The sequence below is a fragment of the Canis lupus genome, chromosome 3 (genome assembly GCF_048164855.1).
Source record: "Canis lupus baileyi chromosome 3, mCanLup2.hap1, whole genome shotgun sequence".
Lineage (NCBI taxonomy): Eukaryota > Metazoa > Chordata > Mammalia > Carnivora > Canidae > Canis > Canis lupus.
Genome location: NC_132840.1, coordinates 1,981,056 through 2,004,218, shown reverse-complemented (window position 1 = coordinate 2,004,218; position 23,163 = coordinate 1,981,056). Strand labels below are relative to the sequence as shown.

General features: G+C 40.8%; 1 long non-coding RNA gene across 1 annotated transcript; it reads right to left on the bottom strand.

The window, feature by feature from the left end:
* Window positions 1–1,206: 1,206 nt before the first annotated feature.
* On the bottom strand, window positions 1,207–22,264 carry LOC140626243 (uncharacterized). Its single transcript, XR_012025439.1, has 3 exons — window positions 22,177–22,264; window positions 21,125–21,194; window positions 1,207–2,307 (listed from the first exon to the last, which is right to left on the bottom strand). It is a non-coding gene; the product is annotated as an uncharacterized lncRNA (long non-coding RNA).
* Between the last annotated feature and the right edge of the window lie 899 nt (window positions 22,265–23,163).

Here is a 23,163-nt window from a genome sequence, read left to right as displayed (position 1 = left end):
CTGTGATAAGGACGAGGGAAGCCTTGCATTTTATTATTGTAGTAAGAGTTCCTAACATGAAACGTAAGTCTTAACACATTTTAAGTCTATAAGACAGTGTCTTCAATTGCAGGCACAATGCTGTACAGTAGATCTCTAGAAGTCATTCAAGTCGCAAGGCTGAGAATGTCGTGCCCATTGAAGAGTGACTCCTCGTCTCCACCTCTCTGGAACCCCTGGAAACCACCATTCTGCTCTCTGCTCCTATACGTTTGACTTTTCCGGATGCCTCCTACAAGTAGAATAGTGAAGTACTTGTGCCTCTGTGACTGGATTCTTACTCTAGAGTCTTTATACCTTTGATGGGGTCAGTTAGTTAAGGTTTTGCTTAAGAGATAGATCTGAGTCCTATTAAGAAACCAGGGAACCAAAGGAGACGCCTGGAACAGACTTACTGGCAGGGGGCTCGCAAATTCCTGAGGTCAGAGGGAGCTTTGTGTGCAGGCCCACCTTGGAGATACTGTGGAATCAGTTCCAGGCAACCCCAATAAGGCACATTTTGCAATAAAGCGAGTCAAATGATTTTTTTTTTTTTGGTTTCTCGGTGCATATAAAACTTATGTTTACATTATAATGTAGACTATTAAGTGTATGATAACATTATGTCTTAAAAAATGGCAAGACGCATTTCTCAGGAAAATAATCCTCACATGTGCATGTCTGGAAGAGTTTTCCATGCATCTTCTCACAAAACCCTCAGAGCAAATAGCATATAGGTCTTTCAGGACAAAGTGTCATTTATTTTTTTTTTTTAATTTTTATTTATTTATGATAGTCACACACAGAGAGAGAGAGGCAGAGACACAGGCAGAGAGAGAAGCAGGCTCCATGCACCGAGAGCCCGATGTGGGATTCAATCCCGGGTCTCCAGGATCGCGCCCTGGGCCAAAGGCAGGTGCTAAACCACGCCACCCAGGGATCCCGAAAGTGTCATTTCTTAAGGTACATACCTTAGTTACAAAATACTGCATTGCCAAAAAAAAAAAAAATGCTAACCATCATTTGAGCTTTCAGCAACTCAGAACTGATGAACTCAGATCATGATAACAAATATAATAGTTATGAAGAAATTTGAAATTTTGTGGGAATTATCAACATGTGAGACAGAGCCATGAAGTGAGCAAATGCGTTGGAAAAATGGCACCACCAGAAGCGATGTAAGTTTCTACAAACCTTCAATTAAAAAAAAAAAAAAAACTACACACACACAATATCTGCAAAGCACAGTAAAATGAGGTATGCTTGTATTCGATAATCAGCTGAGAGATCACATTTTAGGCCATGCCTGAAGTTTAAATTTTAAGTAAACATCCAATGGACGGCAATTAAATGATTTTTTTCCCCCAGAGCAATGTGCTTTCAGTAGTAGCCTTCCATTAGTGTTGAATGGTGTGTAGCAAGACAAGAGTGGTGGAGTAACGTCAACAAGATGGGTATCATAGTGTCCAGATTGGTGACAGTGGGAGCTTGGACTAGAGGAGTAGCAATGAAGGTGGAATAGAGTAGATTTCTTCAAAGTGCATTTGGAACGAACAGATAAGAAATTAGCTGTGGAAGTTAAAGAAAAGGGATTGCAGTAATTCCTGGGAACTGTGATGAACAACTGAGTAAGCGGTGAGGGAATATCTTGGATGAAGACCATAGGAAAAAGGATAGAGAGTGTATGTAAAATATGATGTTGGACATACTAATTCTGAGACAACGATTTTACGTTCGTCTTCCTACTGGATATCCAAGTCTAGATTTCACGAAAGACCAGAGTCACCAGAGATACAGGATCTGGGGAAAATTCATGTTTAACAGAGAAGAACAAGCGTCTTGGTAGCTTGGTAGTCAGTGTCACTTGACCACTATTGCCCATGTGGGTAGAAGTCGGTGCATTGGGAGTCCTGAGTGCTTGGTAAATACTACATTACTTATGGATGAGAGAAATTTTTAGTGCAGAATGAGTCCTACAGTTTTCAGGGGACAGTAAGAACGATTAGATGGAATCTCATTAGTAGCCATGTATCTACCAACGTTTATATGCAGGCAAGAACCACAGCTCTCCCAGGTCTGGCTCAGGACTTGCGACATCATAGTTGCTCAGCGGATTTTCACGGAATCATCTACTTGAAGGCACAGCAATCGCAGAGAGTGAGTTTTGAACGACCAACTTTCTCTTTTCCTGGAGAATTTAGAACTGAAGCCTACTAAAGCCGATGTATGTATTTCTCCCTCTCCTTTTCCTTTCATGTCAAATGTTATGTGAAGTAACATAAACAGGGTCTGTAAAAGAAACAAATAAGATGAATATTGCTGGTTGCCACTATCACTAGAGCCCTTCTACTAGCCTGCTCAGCTAGGTCTCCTGAATGCGTCTAGGAAGAGAGGGACTGGCACTTGCCGTGTGTCTATCTTCAGAAACACACTTCTCAGGGTTGCCGCTGAGATTCTCCGGGGTGGGGGTGGGGGGTTCCAGTTTTCTCAACGCTACTAGTCTTTAGAAACCAAGGTTGAAGGTATTTTTCCCCCTTTAGAGTAGGTCGAGCAAAAGTCCACTTGCTGAGACTCAGAGAATACTCGGGAAATCTCTCGCTGTCATTCCAGTTCATGAGCTTGTTTTATGTATTTATAATCACAGTGCATCTTTGAACAAAGACAAACCTCTTCAAATTTAATTATCTACGCTATTCACCCACATGATGGAGCTGGGTTTTTGCTATTCCGAAATGTTTCTTTGGATCCTCAGAGAGGGTGTTTATTATAATAGAGCAAAGGACTCAGAAGGCACTTGCACTGATCCCTATTCACTCAGGTGCTCAGTAGAGGGGTTTACAATGCACACCGGCAGAAGTCTTCGAGTTCCTTAGGATCTAAATTTCCAGAGCTCCTAAGATGCTTCCCACCACCCACCCACCAGGCTAGCAATTATGTCTGTCTTTAACTAACCATGTGGAGGACACCGAAAAATGTCCAAAAGGACTTTACACATATTTTGAGGGAAACCCTGGAATAAGATTCCAGCAACCAACGAGATCACTTGAGAAATAAGGCACAACTTGGACATATGCATTCTGGAGTTTTATTTTTAAAGGCCCTTTTTGTTACATTATTCATTTATTTATTATTTGAAATATGTATTGAGCTCTTACTAAATGTAAGCCCTAAGCAAGGAGAATCTTGAGGACCCCAATATTCACTGCAGCTTCCTGGTTGCACACTTCTCACTCTGAATATAATAGAATGTGCTTACAAATACTTCCATTCCCTAAAAAGAAAACAGCAAGTCCTGTTTCTGTTATTAGCACGAGAGGCTTACATAAGGGATGCATTAAAAAAAAAAAAAAAAGAATCACACCCAAATATGACAACTGACAGTCTGTGACAATCTAATTGCATTTCTGCTATACCAGGGAAGCTATTGGTTGTCACTAATAATGATACCATAAATTAACAATCAGCCTGAAAGAGACAGTTTTCAATGCAACCTCTTCATAATTTAAAGCAGGTCTTTGGTACTGACCACGTTGCCAGTAGGGCTAAGCGTTCTGGGGGAGTGAGCGGCTCCCCTGCTCACCTCCCAGTCCAGGCCACGATCAACGGGGGGCTGCGAGGCAGCAATCCTCTGCAGAAGCACCGCCAGTGGGGGGTGTGGGTGGCGTTACCTCTGTTCTTTCTCTGTTGGTGATAGAGAACACCTGCGTCAGGGAGCCCAGACAGCACTAGAAAGGGAGCAGCTCAGGAAGGGCAGCGGTCACGAACACAGACTCTTGAAGTCATGTCAGTTTGTGTGTTTGTTTGTTTGTTTTTTATTATTTAAAAAAAAAATTTTTTTTGAAGTCATGTCAGTTTGATTTCCATTGTTTACTTTCTGGAGCTCAACGGAGAAACCAGTAACCACGCGTGGTATTTAAACGTACATTGATTAAAATGAAATAGAACTTAAAAAGTGAATCTGGCAGTCATACTAGTCACATTTCAAGGGCTCCAATATGGATTATCATCACAGAAAGTTCCACTCATCGGTGCCATTGTGAGCAATCATTCTTCACTCCCACTGCTGACACCCTAACTCAACGCATCTCCGCCCCCCGTCTGCTCTGGAGAAGCAGTCTCTCTTCTTCCTCCACTTTGCTCTCCCATAATTTCTTCTGCAGTCAGAAGTCACTGACGTCATTTTAAAGCTTAAGTCAGGCCATGCTAACCTCTTCCATAGTTTCTCTTTATATGGGAATAAAACCCAAGCTCATTACTGTGGCCTGCAGGAGTGTACAGGACGTGGCTTATATAGATCTTTCTTACCTTATGTCCTACCACTCCACATTGTACACCCCAGCCCTTACTTCCTCCAAGCCACAGTGGCTTCTTTTCAGTCTTTGGATGCTCCGACCTTTAATGCTTTTTACCTAGAAATTCCCATCGTGAGAACTGCTCTTCCTCTTTATTATCATATGATTTACTTTTTCTGTTGATTTAATCTCAAATTAAGATTAATTTCCCCTAGAAGGCTTTTGATGGATACTTTCTTACGTTTTATTATTTTAATTTCTTTATATAGCCCTTACCCTACAGTTGATTTGAATATTTACATATTTTGTTTATTGCTTGTCTTTATCTACTATAATATCATCTCCATGAAATCAGTATTTTTGTATCTTTTGTTCTGTGCCGAACCCTGAGTGCCTAGCAAATTGGCTGGCATAGATGGAAGCTCAATAAATAATTTCAAATGGCAGCATTTTAAACAAAGAAAACCTGTTCTGAGCCACTGAAAATTTTAGATGCATTAGATTATTTAATTCTCAGTTTCCTTCTGAAGGAGATAATAAGAATATCCTTATTCTTCAGATGTGGAAAGTGCTTAGGTACTATTTAGCGCCCTTCACATGTTTAACAAATGGCAGTGTATAGCAATTTCTCTAGACTCCCCACCCCATGCAGATAGTGGATTGTGAAACACAAAATCTGGCAATTGCTAAGGAAGTGGAAACAGAGCGAACATTAGGTGTAATCTGGTTACTATCTCCTTAACATGAATTACCCACTCCTGGCTTTTGCCTCATCTGTATAATTCCTTTTTTTTTTTAATTAATTAATTTATTTATGATAGTCACACACACAGAGAGAGAGAGAGAGAGGCAGAGACATAGGCAGAGGGAGAAGCAGGCTCCATGCACCGGGAGCCCGACGTGGGATTCGATCCCGGGTCTCCAGGATCGCGCCCTGGGCCAAAGGCAGGCGCCAAACCGCTGCGCCACCCAGGGATCCCTCATCTGTATAATTCCTAAATTATATCTACATAGTTCCTCCTGTCACATACCTGCCTAGGATGTGACCTAAGTCGAACAGTCCAACCCCAGCCCAGCTGATCACATTGCTCATTCTCAAGAGCAAGTCAAAGTTTGAGGTCTAAATCAGAATGATTAAGTAGACAACACTATAGGATAACAGCACTTGATGACAAATTGCACTAACTTCTCTAAAGGTTTCTCTCTTTATATAAACTTCTAATCTTATATGATTACTCATATAGACTCCAATCAGCAGAACAGTTATACGAGCTAATTACCACTGCAACTTTCATTTTTGTTAACTTTAAAAAAAAATGATTTTATTTATTTATTTGAGATAGAGAGAAAGTGAGAGAAAGAGAGAGAGCACGCGAGCAAGTGCAAGAGCACAGAAGGGGGAGGGGCAGAAGGAAAGAGAGAAGCAGGCTCTCCACTGAGCAGGAAGCCCTACCGGGCTCAATCCCAGGATCCTGGGATCATGACTTGACCTGAAGGCAGACGCTTAACTGACTGAGCCACTCAGGCACCCCTTTGGTTAGCTTTCATACACAACTATGAGATGACCAAGCCCATTGGACACACCAGAAGACACATTTAAGTATTTTCAATATCAAAAGTACCTCTTACGTTTGACTATTTACACATATAACACACCAAGAGGACCCAAAATGTTTTCTAAGGTTAAAACAAAATATGTTGAGGATTTGAGTTATGGATTTAATTTCTGTGGGCATAATACCATGATCCACCCATTCAAGCTCCTGAAAGTTCACTATTCACTTTCTGCAGATTTTATGCATGGAGGGAATTAATTTTGACACCATTCACTTGACCTACCAAACAAGTATCCTTCTTCAGGGAGTGTACTTTCAATGATAAATTCATTGGTCCATCCAGCCCTAACAAAAAAAAATAGGATGGAATTGACCATATTCATGAATCTAAGGATGGTCTGGCCTGCTAGTTAGAAACAGAAATCAATTCTGTTACCTTTTCTCCTAAGGGAGCATTAGCTTTGTAAGATCACCAAGGCAATGCCACAAACTTTGTCAAGTATGTGAGGGCAAGAGGTGGACAGTCACAGGTGAGGAAAGACACACTGGAGAAGAAAGGGACGGATGCCTGGGGTTTTGTTCTTGATGTTCTTAGAGAACATGTTATTTGTCACAAACTATCATCCCTAACCTGTCTCTATCATGATTCTATATTTGGCCTAAATCCATCTGATATTCCCCATATCCCTAATCCCACAATCTGTTCATCATTTCTCAGATGCATCATACATTTTTTTCACCTGTCTACTTTACCCAGGCAGAAGTTTCTGCTTGAATTTTTTTATTTCCACACTTATGGTTAAGGTGCAGCAGATTTCAATATTTAGAGAAGTGGGAAAAATAAATAAATAAAAAATAAATAAATAAATAAATAATAAATAATAAATAAATAATAAATAAATAAATAAATAAATAAAAAGAGAAGTGGAAGAAGAAGGGTGTTTTCTGTCCTACAACATGAAAATTAGTAGCCCTTCCTCTAGCTTTCTCAGTAGCATGATGACAATTATTTTCTAGGACTTCCTTAATTTACCAATAGTTAGTGAATGACTACTGTGCTATTAGACCCTTATGGTTACTAGTGAAACAATCTGTTTTACATGTAGGAGTTTATAAGCTTCTTAAGGTCATGGAGCACATCTAACTCCCTTTTTTTGTTTTGTTTTGTTTTGTTTTGTTTTGTTTTGTTTTGTTTTAATTGCCCGGAGGTTCTAGAGCTATTCCGTAAACATATAGAAGGTCAATGTCTATTAAATAAACAAAAGCATGACCCATCGGTTTCAAATTACATCTTAGCCAGAAGGAACCCAAGAAACTTCTTGACAGAAAACGAACAGCTCAAATTCACTGTGAACTGTGGCCAAAACGCATGCCTCGCTTTCAGAAATACTGAATCTGTGTCATGCATTTGGACAAATCTCAGGCATCAAGAAAGACTCACCATATGACTTTCCCCCTGGAGGTTCAGGCAAAGGAAAATTGAGTTGAATACCTGGCCAAATAGGGGCATTCCTGTGGGGTAGGAGGGGCTGAGGACTTTTGAGAAGATTTTGATCAGCATGAGATTCTCCTCAGGAAGGGAAACAGGGAGGAGACAGTATTTGTTAGGCAGCTTATGGATGGATGGCCAGCCAAATGGCTTGATGGGATAAGAAGGAAGAGTTCTAAAGCCGCTTCCCTTGTCCCTGTCAAAAAAATTTTCCCATCCATGTGACAGGACTGGGCTACTTTCCAGTACTTTAGTTTACCAGACTATATGTCTTTTTATTCCTCACTGGAAAAGATATAAATGCTAAGACTGGAATTACATTTATTATGTTGATGTAGCTCTGAATAGAGATGGAGACTGATATCTATTGATATAGACCAAGATATTATCTAAGTATCTGTAGACAAATGATCAGTATAGACTGGAGTGTATCAGAATCATTTGTGGAATTTTCAATATAGATATTAACAGATAACTGATATCTGAGGTCTATAAAATCAGCATTCTGAAGAAGCACCTCATATAACTACCATGTAAAATCTTGGAAGCCCTTGTAACCGTCCATTGAGATGACTGTGATTCTCTCTTCCCATTTCTATCCTAAAATGATGATTGCGACCAAGTAAGACCCCTAAGAAGAAACAATTACCTCATATTTTAGGTATATTATACCTTTTTAGAGCAAAAATAGTACACTGTAGAGTTTAATGTCACTATTTTGCATTGATAAAAGGGATTATGTGGGGAGGTAGGGATTTATTTGCAGATTAAAACAAGAAACACATGCCAAAATCATCATCGTTAGGATAATCCTCATTCTTGAGAATCTTAAACCTGCCCATTAGGATAACAATGATTTCTTTCTTATAATTATTTACAATAAAAATATATTTTTTTCTGAGATGCAGAGAGTGAGTTGGTTAGTTCACTTGTTACTGCAGATTTTACAGGATGTGACATAAAATACTCAAGATCTAGGAATATTGAGATTTAAAGGAGAGGAGATGGAAGAGAACTGATACTCCTTAGTTACTACAAAACAAGTTCACATAGAAAAACTTACATAAACTCAAAAACAACTACAAAAAAATCATTATACCTAGTTTACATATTAAGACAAACCTGTAGAAAATAAATTTTCTGTGCCTTTAAGTATATTAAATAACAAAAATTCAACTGAATAAATTTGAAGATCTAATTGGCTTTATTGACCCATTCACAAATCAGGTAACATCCGATGAAGGCAAATAAAGAGATGATCCACAGAGCTAAATAAACAACAAAACAAACAAAAAATTTAATTGCAGAGAGGGCTTAAACAAAATAATTAATTAACAAGGAGCACATTGTTTGGCAAGGTTGCTCCTCCTAAGGGGAGCAGAAGGATTCTATTGGTAAATCTCCTAGTACTGATCAGCACATCCCATCTTGACTGGTGAAAGGTTATGCTCCCAATGGGTTGAAACTGCAGTTGGATTAGGTCTTAAGTCTTGGTTTGCCAGACTTGGCCTAAGTGACACCATTTTGGGCCTATGGTTTTCTTTCTAACATATTTCAACTGACATTTATTATGTCTTTTATTTTTTTAAGACTATTTATTTATTTGAGATAGAGAGAGAGAGAGACCACAAGCCGGGGGTTGGGGGGCAGAGGGAGAGGGAGAAGCAGATTTCCACTGAGCAGGGAACCTGATGTGGGGCTCAATCCCAGGACCCCAGGGTCATAAACTGAGCCGAAGGCAGAGGCTCAACCACTGAGCCACCCAGGCGCCCCTGCTGAGCATGTCTTATGTGGTGGGTGAGGTACGTGATATGGTGGACAGTCTCTCAAATGGACCAATAACCCCCAGATCCAGGGAAATCATGTCCTTGCAAAGTGTCCTCCCTTTAAGTGGGACCCGGACTGAGCGACACTCACTTCTAATGAGCAGGACTAATCGTGGTCAGTCGGATGTTCATGCAACATCTGCTTCCTTCGTTTTACCTTCGACCATTTTCCCATTTTCCCATCAGTCTTGCACAGACAGCTCGGTTGGGACGAGGTGCTAACATGCTGTGCAGCTGCTTTAAGCGACCTGCCGCTTGGGCTGCAGCGGGGAGCACCTGACCTCCCCAGCCAGCGCTGATGGGCGTTTGGATCTTGACAAGCACTCCTCTCTCTGAATGCCAATGCGGGAGTGACTGTTGTCACCACCACACTTCAGGTTTCCACCCTGCATTTGCCCTGCTTCTTGAAAACACCCGATCCGCCACCGACACGCTCCAGGTTGAGCCATTTCCCCTGATTGCCAGGCAAGGGTGCCTTTGGAGGGGACATAATCCCAAACTCCTTGTGCTCACTATGGATTTGGAAAGTATCTGGGGTTGAACTGGCATCTTTGAGTCTCATTTTAAATGCTTAGTACTTATGCTAATCAGCCTCTTTAACACTACCCGACACAATCTGTGAGGATTAGTTCACTTCCTCATCCCTCAGTTTGTCATCTATGAAATGGAGAGAATAACTAGTCTGTGTGTATAGAATGCTGATCTAAGTTTATCTGACTCATTTCTAAGATGGGAAGAAATAATCTCACTGTTTTTTCCTCTGACCCTGAAATGTAGCAATGCATAGCCCTGGACACACACGCGGTGAGCACGCACTGCGTACTGTCTTTCTTTTTTATAAAGGGAGGATAAGAAGGGGCCTACATGCTTGTCTCAGGAAGGCAAACATATTTTGTAATTTCCTTTCTTTCAAGGGTGAATGTGAATGTTACTGGCAAAGGGAGTGGAGGAAAATTAGTAGAAAGGCTGTGATCCCAAGGCTGCTCTTTAAAATAGACCTCTCCTCTCACTGAGTGGGATAATAGCCATTATTTATGGAGAACTCACCAAGCCTAGGATACTTAATCTCCAGTTCTCACATCCATTCTTGCAGATAACATAGTTTCTCAGTCTACAAAATGGAGATGAGGATTTAGATAAATGTCCCAAGGTCACAGACGATCCGTAGTACTTAGGACATACAAGATAGTTTGTTTTTCTTTTCCTGATTCCCAAAACAGAACTCTGTTCGCTATCTATATCTGGCTATTATAACTAGTACTAATAGTAATAATCAGAAAGGATGAAGACGGAATGGAGAATAGAACAATAACAATAAAGAATGAAACCAAGAGTAAATTATTCCAAAAAAAAAAAAAAGCAGAAAGATAATGTTATATTCAAGAGCAAATTTGACAGGGGAGTGCAGGAATAAATAAATAGATAGGAAAATAAATGAACCTTGCTCCACGAGGTGTAGATAGTAAGAATCATAATAGCTCAGGATGGAGCAGGTGCTTTTCCATTGGGAAAGTGGGTACTTGTCTATTCTTTTCTTTTTTTCTTTTTTTTTTTTTGGTACTTGTCTATTCTTGTTGCAAAGGTTGGAAGAGGCATCTGTACTGTTTTGTCTCTATGTCTATTTTATGTTGGAAGCATCTCAGGGTGAGAGAAGCCATGTAACTTGCCAAAGGCACACAGTGACAATCAAAGGGACACAGATTCGCCAAGTAGTCTGACTTCTAGGCCGTCATCTTAATCACTTGGCAAATACAGTTTCCTGTCAAATACTGATCTTTGTTATCCAAGGAATGTTTAAGGATATGTGGGACTTGATATTAAAGTATCAATTTCATTGGGACTTGATATTAAAGTAAATGACCCAGAAAAAGATGAGAAACTTTTATCAAAGATGAAGAGGAAGCTTATTATATAATCCAATGGTGTGCTATGAACAGCACGTTGAGTATTTTACTGAAAACAAACTATATTATTTTTTTTTCACAAGGAAAACATGATAGTGGACTATGATTAGCATGCCAACACAAAAGAAGGCTTTAAACATAATTTTTATTCCAGGTGGAAACATGATGTACTAAAAAAAAATCAATAAATTATATCATAATTTATAAATACATTTAATAAATAATAATAATGATTAACACGAGATATAATGCATGTTCAAGGTAACTGTTTTTTTCCTAGATTTCAATACCTTTTAATCAAATTCTGTACTAATTTAATTAATTGTATTGGTTAATGGCGAAACAGTACACCTAACATACACTCAGGATGACAAGAGAAGAAAAAAATGTGTATGATCATGGCTTGGAAAGATCACAACAAAAGGACACCTGATCCAAATCTTTATGATCATCCTTTATTTGACACAGGTAGTATTGGTTAGATCACTGTATCAATGGTTTCTGCTTTGCTAGGTATCTAAAATATGGATATTGAGTTGCCATTACCCTGTGGCTGGAAATTTTGATGGCTTAAAGTCACCATTTTAAGCCAGTATGACATATTAGAAAGCATGATGGGTTTGAAATAAAAAAATATGTTTTCGAATCCTATAACTACTTCGACTATGTGTATGATTGTCAGATAAAATGCAGAATTGCAGTTATATTTAAACCTATTTAAATACTTAATTTGTTGTTTGTTTAAGCATAGGAATATTCCAAATATGGATATGGGACATGCTTATATTAGAAATTAGTCATTATTTACCTGAAATTTAAGTTTAAATGGGCGTCCTCTGTTTTTATTTGCCAAATGTGAGCTTGAGAAAGCTCTTGCATTAAAATTCATCTATTGAATATTGCAGATTAAATAATATTTCTTTTTTTTTAATAATATTTCTTACCTACCTCACAGACTTGGCTGAGAGAATCAAGTAGTGGATCAACTTTCACCAGTCATGTCAGTGACTGTGTCAATAACTTCTGAACTCACTAAAATAAAACTAATATTGCATTACATTAAATAATGCATTAAACAATCCTTGGCCTTGAGTATGACATTCCTTGTCCCACTGATAGAACTTTCCATTTAATTTACATAAATGTTTCTATACTGTTCACTTGCATATTATTCTTAGATTCATGTAAGTGTATTAAAGGATATAAATTGGGGTGGGAGTGATACTCACGCTTTATGAATGGCAAATGCCAATGGATCTAAGGGGTGATGGTAGACTAAAGTATCTCTACCTTTGAACAAGTTTCCTTGCACAGAGGAAGTGCTTGGTAGGAATTTGTTTTGTGATGTACAATAAATAAATATATTTATAAATAAATATATCAATAAAAAATAAATGCATCGACTAAGAGACACCTCAGGAGATGTCTGTCCAATGATGTGGATATTAGCTGTTACCTAGTTAATTCAAGCCTATACACAGAGTGAAAAATAGTGGTTCCCAAACCAGATACGCTGAATTAGCTTAGTATTTCTATTAAAATATGGGCAAAAAAAGAATAAGTTGGAAAAAAATCAGGCAGTCTGAGGTTCTGAGCCATCTAAACTCAGAAGTGTTAGCAAACTCTAGCATATTGCTTACACATTTAGATGAGAGGAAAGAGACAGATTCACTTCAACTTTGTGTTAGGGTCCAATTGGTCCATATTTATATAAATAGGACTTAGATTGTGCAGGTGTCAGCAAAATATTAAATGGTCGTGGACATGCATTTCCATCTCAGTTGTCATTGGAATCCTGGGTCTCTTTCCAGTTCCAATTTCTAGAGGTCGCAATTAAATCCTTTAAAATTCTATCAGCCTGAACTATTTTGCATGAACTTTAGATTTAATTTTAAAGATTTTTTTTTTTTTTGTGGAGAAATGCTGAAGTCAATAACATTTTGAATATTGTAGAGCAGCAAGAGCCAGATTGATAATAAGAGTTTAAGTCAGTTTTCCAGTGGACCTTGCAAAAATTTAAATAATTGAATTTTATTGTTCTTTTGATGAGTGGCTTCTATGTTTCAAACTTGCTTGTCAGCTGAAATTTATTTTCTGAGTGAGGCAAAAGACCAAAAAAGTGTTATTCATTGCTGTAACCATCTGAACATTTTTCAAGCATATTTGTAAAACTACAGAGCTAATTCAATAATTTATTGAAATTATCATAAAAGTTTAGCAAATCATGCATTGCATTCAGATCCTGATATATGCTAGATTTCCTGTTTTTACGAGTCAGCAGCTTTATAACTATAACCATTTGAATTTCAAATGACAAATTTATATCTACCACAGCCCCAGAATGCATAAAAAATGATAAGAGGGCACCCTTTAGAGAAATTTAAAAAGAATTGTGCATTTCATAATTTGATATATGTAACCTAATCCATCATACACCAGGTTTACATCGTGCCAGCGAATGCAGACTCCTGTCTGTGGCCGGCACAAGGCTGCACGACAGACACACGCTTCCCTGGGTTATGAACCACTGGCCCCCTGGTGTGCAACGCTCGGCGCCTCTGTTGGAAGGGGTGCGTGTGTAACACAGAGAGCGGCTCTGTGGGCTTAATTACGACGTTAGACTTTGGCTGAATGAGAAAGAAGAGATGCCAAACAAAGTGAGAAAAAGAGCCGTGTAGTCAGGGCCACAGAGCTAGAGGGTCCCTAGAAATTCGGTCCCCAGCCAGGCGTCTGCATGTGCTGCTCCCCGGACGCCTTCTCTCCGTGGGTCCCTCTTGCCAGGCTAAGGCCACCTTCTCATGTTTGTCTCATCCCAGGGTAATCACTATCTCATATGATTTCTCGTTGAACTTTCCCTGCCAAGGCCCCGTAGCAGAGCCACGTACACACAGACACTGTGAACACGGTGGGCTTTTCAGCTCTGCTAAATATGAAAATTCTCAAGGACGGGGATGAATTCTCATGGACACAGCAACCCGAGTAGTTTCCCAACGACTAGAATAATGGCAGGGGTCCACAATCACGGGGCAGCAGCTTGTGAGGCCACAGACTCGGGCCTGCAATCCCACGTGCCTACAGCTGGGTGTGTGGTCAAGTCCACTTACATTCCCCGAGTTCTACTGCGATCGTGTAAGACGGATGTGACATGGTGGACACTGCGAGGGTCAGACCAGAGTGATTCATCAAACGTTGGTGCTCACACAGTTTGCGCCGACTGTTTCCGTAGACTCGACCTCCAGGGCACAGTCACCCACGAGTTCGTGCCTGGACACGGCGGCCTTTTGGCCCAGGGTTGTGGCTCACGGAGGGATCTTGCATCAAGTGCTGTGCACCTACTCATTCCATTCATAGGCCGGCCGCCCGCCAGCCTAGGAGACTGTCCAGGCTCACAGTGAGCCGGGGCTCAGCGTGGGCCCCCACCTGGGATGGGGACGGCCTGCAGCTCCAGGGTGCCCCCCTACCTGGGATGCGGACTGGCCGTCCTACAGCTCCAGGGTGCCCCCAACTTGGGATGGGGACTGGCCAGCCCACAGCTCCAGGGTGCCCCCCAACTTGGGATGGGGACTGGCCAGCCCACAGCTCCAGGGTGCCCCCCCACCTGGGATGTGGGACTGGCCGGCCTGCAGCTCCAGGGTGCCCCCCCACCTGGGATGGGGACTGGCCGGCCCGCAGCTCCAGGGTGCCACCCTGTGTGGGGCGCCCTCTCTCTTTCCCTCACCCTGAAGTCCTGCCCTCACCACCCCCAAAGGACGCCTACTGGGCATGAGCACGGAAGGGACTGGTTCCATCCACTGAGGATGGGGTGGGGGGCCTGCACGTCGGGGCAGGGACCCGCTGGAGGGGGAGGGAGGGGACACCTGGGGCACAGAGCCGCTGGAGGGGGAGGGAGGGGACAGCTCTCTGATTATCAGAATTTAACCTTATGAACACTGACTTGCAAGGACCTGAAGTCTGGTGACAGATAATTGGTCAATTCCACATTGTGGGAGTGTTTTTGTTCATTGACCTAGAAGGGCACTGGAACGTTCTTGGCCGCAGCGCCTGTCTCCCACCTAACCGCCTATCCCATCTTCCTAAGCATCACAAGTAACCGCTGCTGTGATTATCCATGCTTCAGGGCTCACCTCCAACGCCAACCGGATTGGAAAGCTTTCGCCACCTGCCCCACAGCAAGTGAAGATCAATCAGCCCTATGTCAAGTCCGGAGGTTTCACCTTTCTGCGTCTCCTTTAGATAATCCTCCCAAATAAATACAGGGATCGGCTTACTTAGTCTGTATTTTAGGCATCTCATTAGGTACCGGAACATGGTGGTGAAAAACAGTCTGATTGAACTTAAAAGTTCAGTGTGTGCAAGGGAGCACAGTTTGGACAGAAAAAATATAAAGGAAATAAAACATCTGAAAGGAGAGAAGTAGTAACTACTCCAGAGGGGATCAAGAAAAGCCACAGAGAACGAAGGCAGTGATAACAAGAACAACAAGACTTGAGTTTCAATCCTCATTCCAACTACTACTGGGCGCTCAGTCTTGAGCAAGGCATTCAATCATATTTGGCCCAACACGTACTCAAAATATTGACATTAGTAACTAACCATCAGCTGCATCCTGAGGACGGGGTGCCACAGCTAGATAAGGTCGTGCGTATCAAGCATTTAGTACCACTTAATAGTAGAGGCTTCAATAATATTGGGGAAAAGGGGCTGCGCCAAAGTACAAAATGACCCTGTCAATGACTCTGGTGGAGCATGGTCAGCCCGTAAATACGGTGACTAAGTCAATGGCACTGTCATCAGCAGGTCCAGAATGGATGAAATTCTGGAACTTATGAAAACTGGTCTGAATAGAAGAACTTTTCCTGTCTGACTTCAGCATCTCCACTTCCGTTCATTACTCGGAATGGAAGACCTGAGCTCTGTACAAGGAATTCTCTCGTGTGTGTGTGTGTGTGTGTGTGTGTGTGTGTGTGATGGTGTGTGTGCGCGTGATGGTGTATGTGTAGGGGGGGTGGTTATCACGATAAAGACTGTGACCAAAATCCAAGGATGCTCCCTCTGGAAGTACGGGCTCTGTGGTGTGGCGGTGGTGGCGGTGGTGGCGGTGGAGGTGGTGGGATATGCCTTGGATGATGCTATTCTGACATCTAATATGAGGTATTTTTCTCCCATTTTATTAGAGCTCTTTCTTGAATTTTGGTATAATTTTCCTGCTAAAAAGCTATATTTTGCTCTAATTCTATCTTCAGATGAAAATGGAGCTAAAGAAATTATCATGCTGGTAAGAAAAATGCAGTGGTCCAGGCCAGCTGGATTCATAATTATGTGGTTGGAAGAAGTCAAAAGAATTTGACTTCGTTGTGAGCCAGGTTTTTGGCCAGATCATGGTAACCAAGGAAAGAAGAGTAAATATCTCATCTACCTTTTATTTTTTATTTATTTATTTTATTTTTTTAAATAATAAGTTTATTTTTTATTGGTGTTCAATTTACCAACATACAGAATAACACCCAGTGCTCATCCCGTCAAGTGCCCCCAGTGCCCGTCACCCAGTCACCCCCACCCCCCATCCTCCTCCCCTTCCACCACCCCTAGTTCATTTCCCAGAGTTAGGAGTCTTCATGTTCTGTCTCCCTTTCTGATATTTCCTTTTAAATTAATTCTGACACACAGAGTCTTTCCTTGTTACAAAATGATGATTAGGAGAGGAGGAAGAAAAAGGAATTCTTTTATTTTCTTTTAATTAATTAATATTAATTTTTGAATTCTATTTTTTTATTCCATTCTGTAAGGCAAAGGTCTAATCCTCTTTGTTTTCAGCCTAATATGTGTAGCAATACGCAACAGTAGAAGGGGAAAGAATATCCGAGAGCAGCACTTTATAAGTCTAAACATTAGGTAAATTTTCTTCGAAAGAAAGCCGTGGAGCCTTGGAACAAAGCTGTGGCATTGGACAAGTCTTCCTCTCCTGGATCTAAGCTGTCACTTTGGACAGACCATTTAAAACTCTTAGACGTTAGACTTTGGCAGAATGAGAAAGAAGAGATGCCAAACAAAGTGAGAAAAAGAGCTGTGTAGTCAGGGCCACAGACTCTTGGCATCGCATACGTTTACCTATGTAACACCTGTTTCATAGGGTTGGTCTGAGGGTTACAGTCAGGACTTGATACACTTTGGTATCTTAAATCTTTCCTCTTCTTGATCTCAAATCAGTGCCAAACACCTAGTCTACGGGCAGCCTGGGGCCCACTACTACATTATGACAGTAGGAAGAGTGACCAAGAATGTGGAGCAAGGAGCCCAAAGACCTAGGACGTCAGCCCGTATCTTATTTTGGGAGCCACACAAAGGGATTTTTTAAGCTGACGGTGAATGACATTCTGAGGCATAGCATTCTGGGAATGGTAAAGAGTTGACAAATCGGACTCAAATGAGAGCTTGCTAAAACGAAGACTAAGAAGGCCAATAATGTCAAAAGTTGGACAGGTACAATGACACAGACTCCAACCAAGAAGCTACATAAAAAAAAAAAAAAAAAAATGAAGAAACAAAACAAAACAAAACAAAAAAAACACAATTGGCCTAACTAACTGGTGACTCTTAGGATAACCCATTGATCCCTTCCCAGAGCAATCTGCCTTCTGCATTGGCCAGATTGATGTGGTGAATAGATGCGCTGGGAATCCCTGCCCCTGGACCCTTTGTGTTCTGTATTGTGGGTTTAATCTTTGCAGTTCCTCCAGAAATCCACAAATACTTTTGCCTTATCATCAAGATAGAAAAAGGCAGTACTCCAGGCTGTCGCTTGCCCCTTTCTAGACATCAGTGTGAAGATTTGGCCAGTTGCATTTCCATTGCATGTTTCAGAACTGGGAAAAGAGCCATCACATGGGTTCTGGGATATACCCAAACTCACCATGGAGTGGAACAGATCCAACATTTTATTGACCACTGACCTCTCTCCTTGGAGTCTCCTGGCGAACCACACCGGCATCGTGTGTCTTTACGGCTGAGTGGCAGTTGGGATAGTGTCAGTAATCTTTGCAAAGACCGGTCATTCTCTCTTTCCCAGCGCACACTTACTTTTGGAACTGGTCACAGGACCCTCTGGCAAAAGCTAGGGGGGATATTTTCAGTATAAAATTCTGGTGGTAAGCTGATGCTGCCTCGTGCCTCCGCTCCGAGGTTCTGAGTCTGTGGACCAGTGAAAACCTTGAAACTCTTTGAGAAGCTGCAATTCTTTATTGTGACTATTCACTTAAGATTTTTGTTCACCAGATTTTCTGCCACTCGTCATGGTAACCGCAGCCACCTTATCTCTGGCAGGTAGGAGTCATGACTCGGCCCCTGCCATCTGGCTTCTCATCATCTTCACTGGATTCGGGAAGCAGTTAAGTGGCAGCATTATCTAGTGTTTTTCCTGGCCTGCGGAAAAGACCTATTGCAGAGTTTCTCAAGAATGTCATTGTTCCCCTTACTAATACATTTCTCAAAGTCTTAGTGCAGAGAATATTCTCTGGAATCTCTCAAGGGACATAGCTCAGAAGTGGCCAAGCAGGTGAGTTCTCACCAGAATTCTGATTTCCCTAAGCCTTTCAGTAATTTTCTATATCGAGAAAGGCTAAGAGTCTCAGCTGAATTCAATATAAGCCATCTCTGGAGCCAGCTTTCAGTCAATCAACCAAGCAAACTGTAAACCCAAAGATACCAATCAAAGTAATAAGAGATACAAACAAACAAATAAAAACACTTGCATTTGAAAAGAGCTTCTCACTTTTTTTCCCCTAATATATACTATCAGGTTCAAGTGGAAAAATAGAAATGGCACTGGCTCTAGAGTCAGGTGGATAGGAATTCCACACGGGCTTCAATATTTTTAGTTCTGTGCCTTAGACATGGGCTTCCTAAGGGTACAGTTATGTGGTAATCACCTCGAATTTTTTAAAGAAAACATATTTTTGAGACAATGAATATAAAAAACATATCAGACCGTACTCTAGGAGTATCCAAGAGCTAAATGATGGCTCATCAGATGCCACTCTATTCCCTAGAAGTGATCTTAGTGGTCACACATTGCAAATCCCTATTTTAACAAAAAAATACCCTGAGGTCTACTGTAAAAATATGGTGTAGATTCCCAGAGTAGAAAATTCAGCAGTATATAGAAAAATGATTTCATGATGCACAGAATTCCTTGTGAGATCATTTTACATGATATTTGAAGCAAATGGTTAAATTTGATCTCTCTTGAATTAGAGAAACTATATGATGGAAGTCTCAAAAAACCAGCAAGGTAATAGGTGTATAACTAATAATATTTTGGGCGAATGTAAAGTAAACTTGATCCAAAGATGATATATTTTATCCTGAATATGCATGAGGGGATATGTTAAAAATCCAAGAAAAATATTAAGCAAAAAGCAATACTCATTTTTAACCATATAAAATATTATAGTAATTAACCCGAGCTTTGAAAAGTATACAGATTGGGATTATTTTTAGCCAATTGGAACCTTTCAGTGTGGCATAGATGTTATTAACAGAGCATGTGTTTATTTGCTCATTGAATATTCAGTGAGCATTTGTCCTGTGCCAGGCACCCTCAGCCTGTGTGCGAGGCACGTAGTAATGAACAAATGGGAATCCTGGTCTCCTGGACTTTCTACTAGAGCCAGGGATGATCAATAGGTAACAAGTAAGTATGTAAAATTTGTCATAAGTCTTATGGCAGGAGAAAAACAAGCAAGTTAAGGTGATAGAGAGTGATGGGAAGGGGAGCCCTCGTTGTTAAGGCAACATGTGTGCAGAGATGTGAAGGAAGAAGAAGTGGCATAAAGCAGTATGTGCAAATGCCGTGATGTTGGAGCTTGGCTAGAATGGTCCAGAAGCAGCAAAAATATGGGAGGGTTGTAGAAGATGAAGTCAAATGTGTAATGGATGTGAGGTCAGGGGGAAGGTTAGCAGTGGCCACACCATGTGGCGCCATAATGATTGAAGCATATACTCTTCGTGGTATGAAAAGTCACTAGGGAGGGCTTTTGGTTTTGTTTTGCTTCTTTTTTAGATTTTATTTATTCATTTGAGAAAAAGAGAAAATGAGTGGGGGGAAGGGTAGAGGGAGAGGAAGAAGGAGAAGCAGACTCCCCACTGAGCCGGGAGCCTGACAGATGTGGGGGCAGGTGAGCTCAACCCCAGGACCTGGCGATCGTGACCCAAGCTGAGCTGAAGGCAGATGTTTAAGCCTCTGAGCCACCCAGGTGCTGCCATCTGGGAGTTTTGAGTGGAGGAGTAATATCTAATTTACACTGAGATCATCATGGTTGCTTTGTAGAAGACAGAGGCTATTTAGCAACATGCAATGATAGTGGGCACCTTGTCCTTTCTGCATGATGTTGGGCACAACATGGCCACATCGGCTCTACCTATAAAATGGGGATATTGACAGTCTGACAAACCTGACAGGGTTGTGGTGATTTCCTTGGATAATGCATACAGGTCCCCACTCCAAAGCCTAATTTTGGAGAAAGAGGGTGAGGGCAAAGTATAATTGACCTTAAAAAGACAATCATAGTATGGACAAAGCATGCAGATCCCACTGACGTCCTCTGTGTATTTTTAGTTCTTGGAATTAAAACAATTGTTAACGAGAGAGAGAGAGACAGAGAGAGAGACTCATGAGAATATAGATGTCTAGTTAGGGCCATATTTTCAGCCCAGTCTCAAGTGTTTATACATTTAATATTTATTTAACAGGCAATCTATAGCTAGTTAATTAGATAGCATGCTTAATATCTCATTTTCTTTAGTTGTATGGGTAAATGCTAATTAAATTCCTGAGCATTCCTCACAAGTGTAATGTAATAATAGGAACATCGTCACACACTTATTGGTTCTGCAGATTTGAATTAATTACATTGCAAGTAGATTTATCTTTCATATATTTATACCTCAATAGGTGCTCTTCCCCGACAATCATGGGGGATTTAATTTTCATACCACCACCTTATTAACTCTAAATTAAATATGTTTAGTAGGAGTTTAATACTTGCTGAAGCTCTAGTTAGCGATACTTCTTCCACACATCTGGATTTTGAAATTCATTTTGCCTGATGCTGCTATAAAGGAATAGAGACAATTAATAAGGCAATGAGAGAGGATACGAAATGTAATTTGGAGACAAGCCAAGGAATCTGCTCCTCCACTGTGTTTCGTCAGCACCTTGGGGGACATCTCTTGGTTTGGTCCACCTCTTCTCTAGCCCTGGGCATGGGATGATCCCCTTATGAAAAACAAAATATATATTTGTATCTCCCACCCTCACATCGTCTCTCCATCCTCACTGATGCCACGGCCTTAATTCCAAGCTCCATCATCTCTCACGTGAACTGATTTAATAGCTTTTTCCTGATCCTCTATGTGTCAAGTCCAGCCTTCTTCCATCTACTCTGCCTTACACCTAACTACCGGAGAGGTCTTTCACCTTCAGAATGATGAGCCTGGGGCACCTGAGTGGCTCAGCGGTTGAGTATCTTCAGGGCATGACCCCGGGGTCCCGGGATCGAGTCCCGCATCGGGTTCCCTGCATGGAGTCTGCTTCTCCCTCTCCCTGTGTCTCTCATGAATGAATAAATAAAATCTTTTAAAAAATGATGAGCCTGCTCTTCCCCTTCTGGAATGCTTTACCTCCAGGATCTACTTCCGATTCTTTACCAATGTCACATAACATCTTCCTGCTTACCCCTGCAATCTAAACGCTTGCCTTTATTCTCCTCAGTCTCTCTAATTTCCAAAGCATGGATGCTTCCAAGTGACTGCTTGGATTGTCTCCCCGATTTCCTGGTTCACTCCTACCCCATCACTCAAAACTGAGATGTGTGCTGATTGAGTGAAGAATCAGATATTTGTGTTGACTTTGACGTATTTAATGCCAAATCTATTTTATTTTTCTGGGGTTGGGGACCCCAGGATATAGACTGTGAAAATATGAGAAGCTTGTCCTTCCTCTCATGACGAGTTTGCTCTTTAATGTGTTCCTGGAGTACTTCCCTCTTTAGTGCAAATGATGGCCCATTTCCTGTCCCCTAATCTGTCACTCACCTTGAACCCAGGGACTATCTTATAAGTATTCAATATATTTGTTCAAAGTTCATTTACTGTGACCTTACTGAGTACTAGAAACTGTGCTTGCAGAATGCTGGAGAAAAACACGCATCACAATACAGAAGAGAAGCAATGAACAGAATGACAGAAAAAGAATCCTGATGAGATTAACTCCATCCACACCATGAGGTAATGGTTAAGAGTCTTTTGCTGAGTACGTTCCTTGTTAACATTAAGTCTAAACTCTTCATCAAAAATGGAAATAGAGGAGAACTTAGTAATCTATGAGAAATAAATAAAATAATTCAGGTTAAGCACCTGGATGATTTACTCACCCAAGTTATCTGGAAAGGGTCTAACTCAGCCATCTGATGAGTTTGGTAACTATGATATTTTAATAAATGTGATTAAGCACACGTGGTAGGTACTCATAAATATTAGCTCTTATAATGATAAACAATTTTCTTATACTGTAAATGAGGAAACAAAGGTTTAGTGCCTTCTTCCAAGGAAAATGGTATATGACAAAGATAATAATGCCTGTCCTCTTATTTATCACTAAATAATAAATGCACAAAACATATAAGTAAACAAGAAAAAATAAATAATAGACAGCCTGCAGTTTCATCAATAAATTATACGTTTCTCCTGGGTTGGATAGAGAATTTACATTTTATTTGATGGTATCCATGATTGTGATAGTCTGAAAATTTCGAAGAAAATTACAGTTAGATATTTCAAAGAGAATAACTGCAAAAGAGTTGATAATAATTTATAAGTGTATATATGTATGTGGCTAAATTATGAATTTTTAGCAAAAGCTCAGAGGATCAGAGAGCTGAAGAGCCAGGAGGAAAAGAAGGGTAAGAGTGGTTTCAGACCAGTGTTCTCCATAAAACTGTACCTAGCCCTTTGCAGTCTTAAAATAACTTTCTCAAGGGTTATTGCGTTTAATGTTGAGACTTAGCGGAAAGGTAAAGGGCT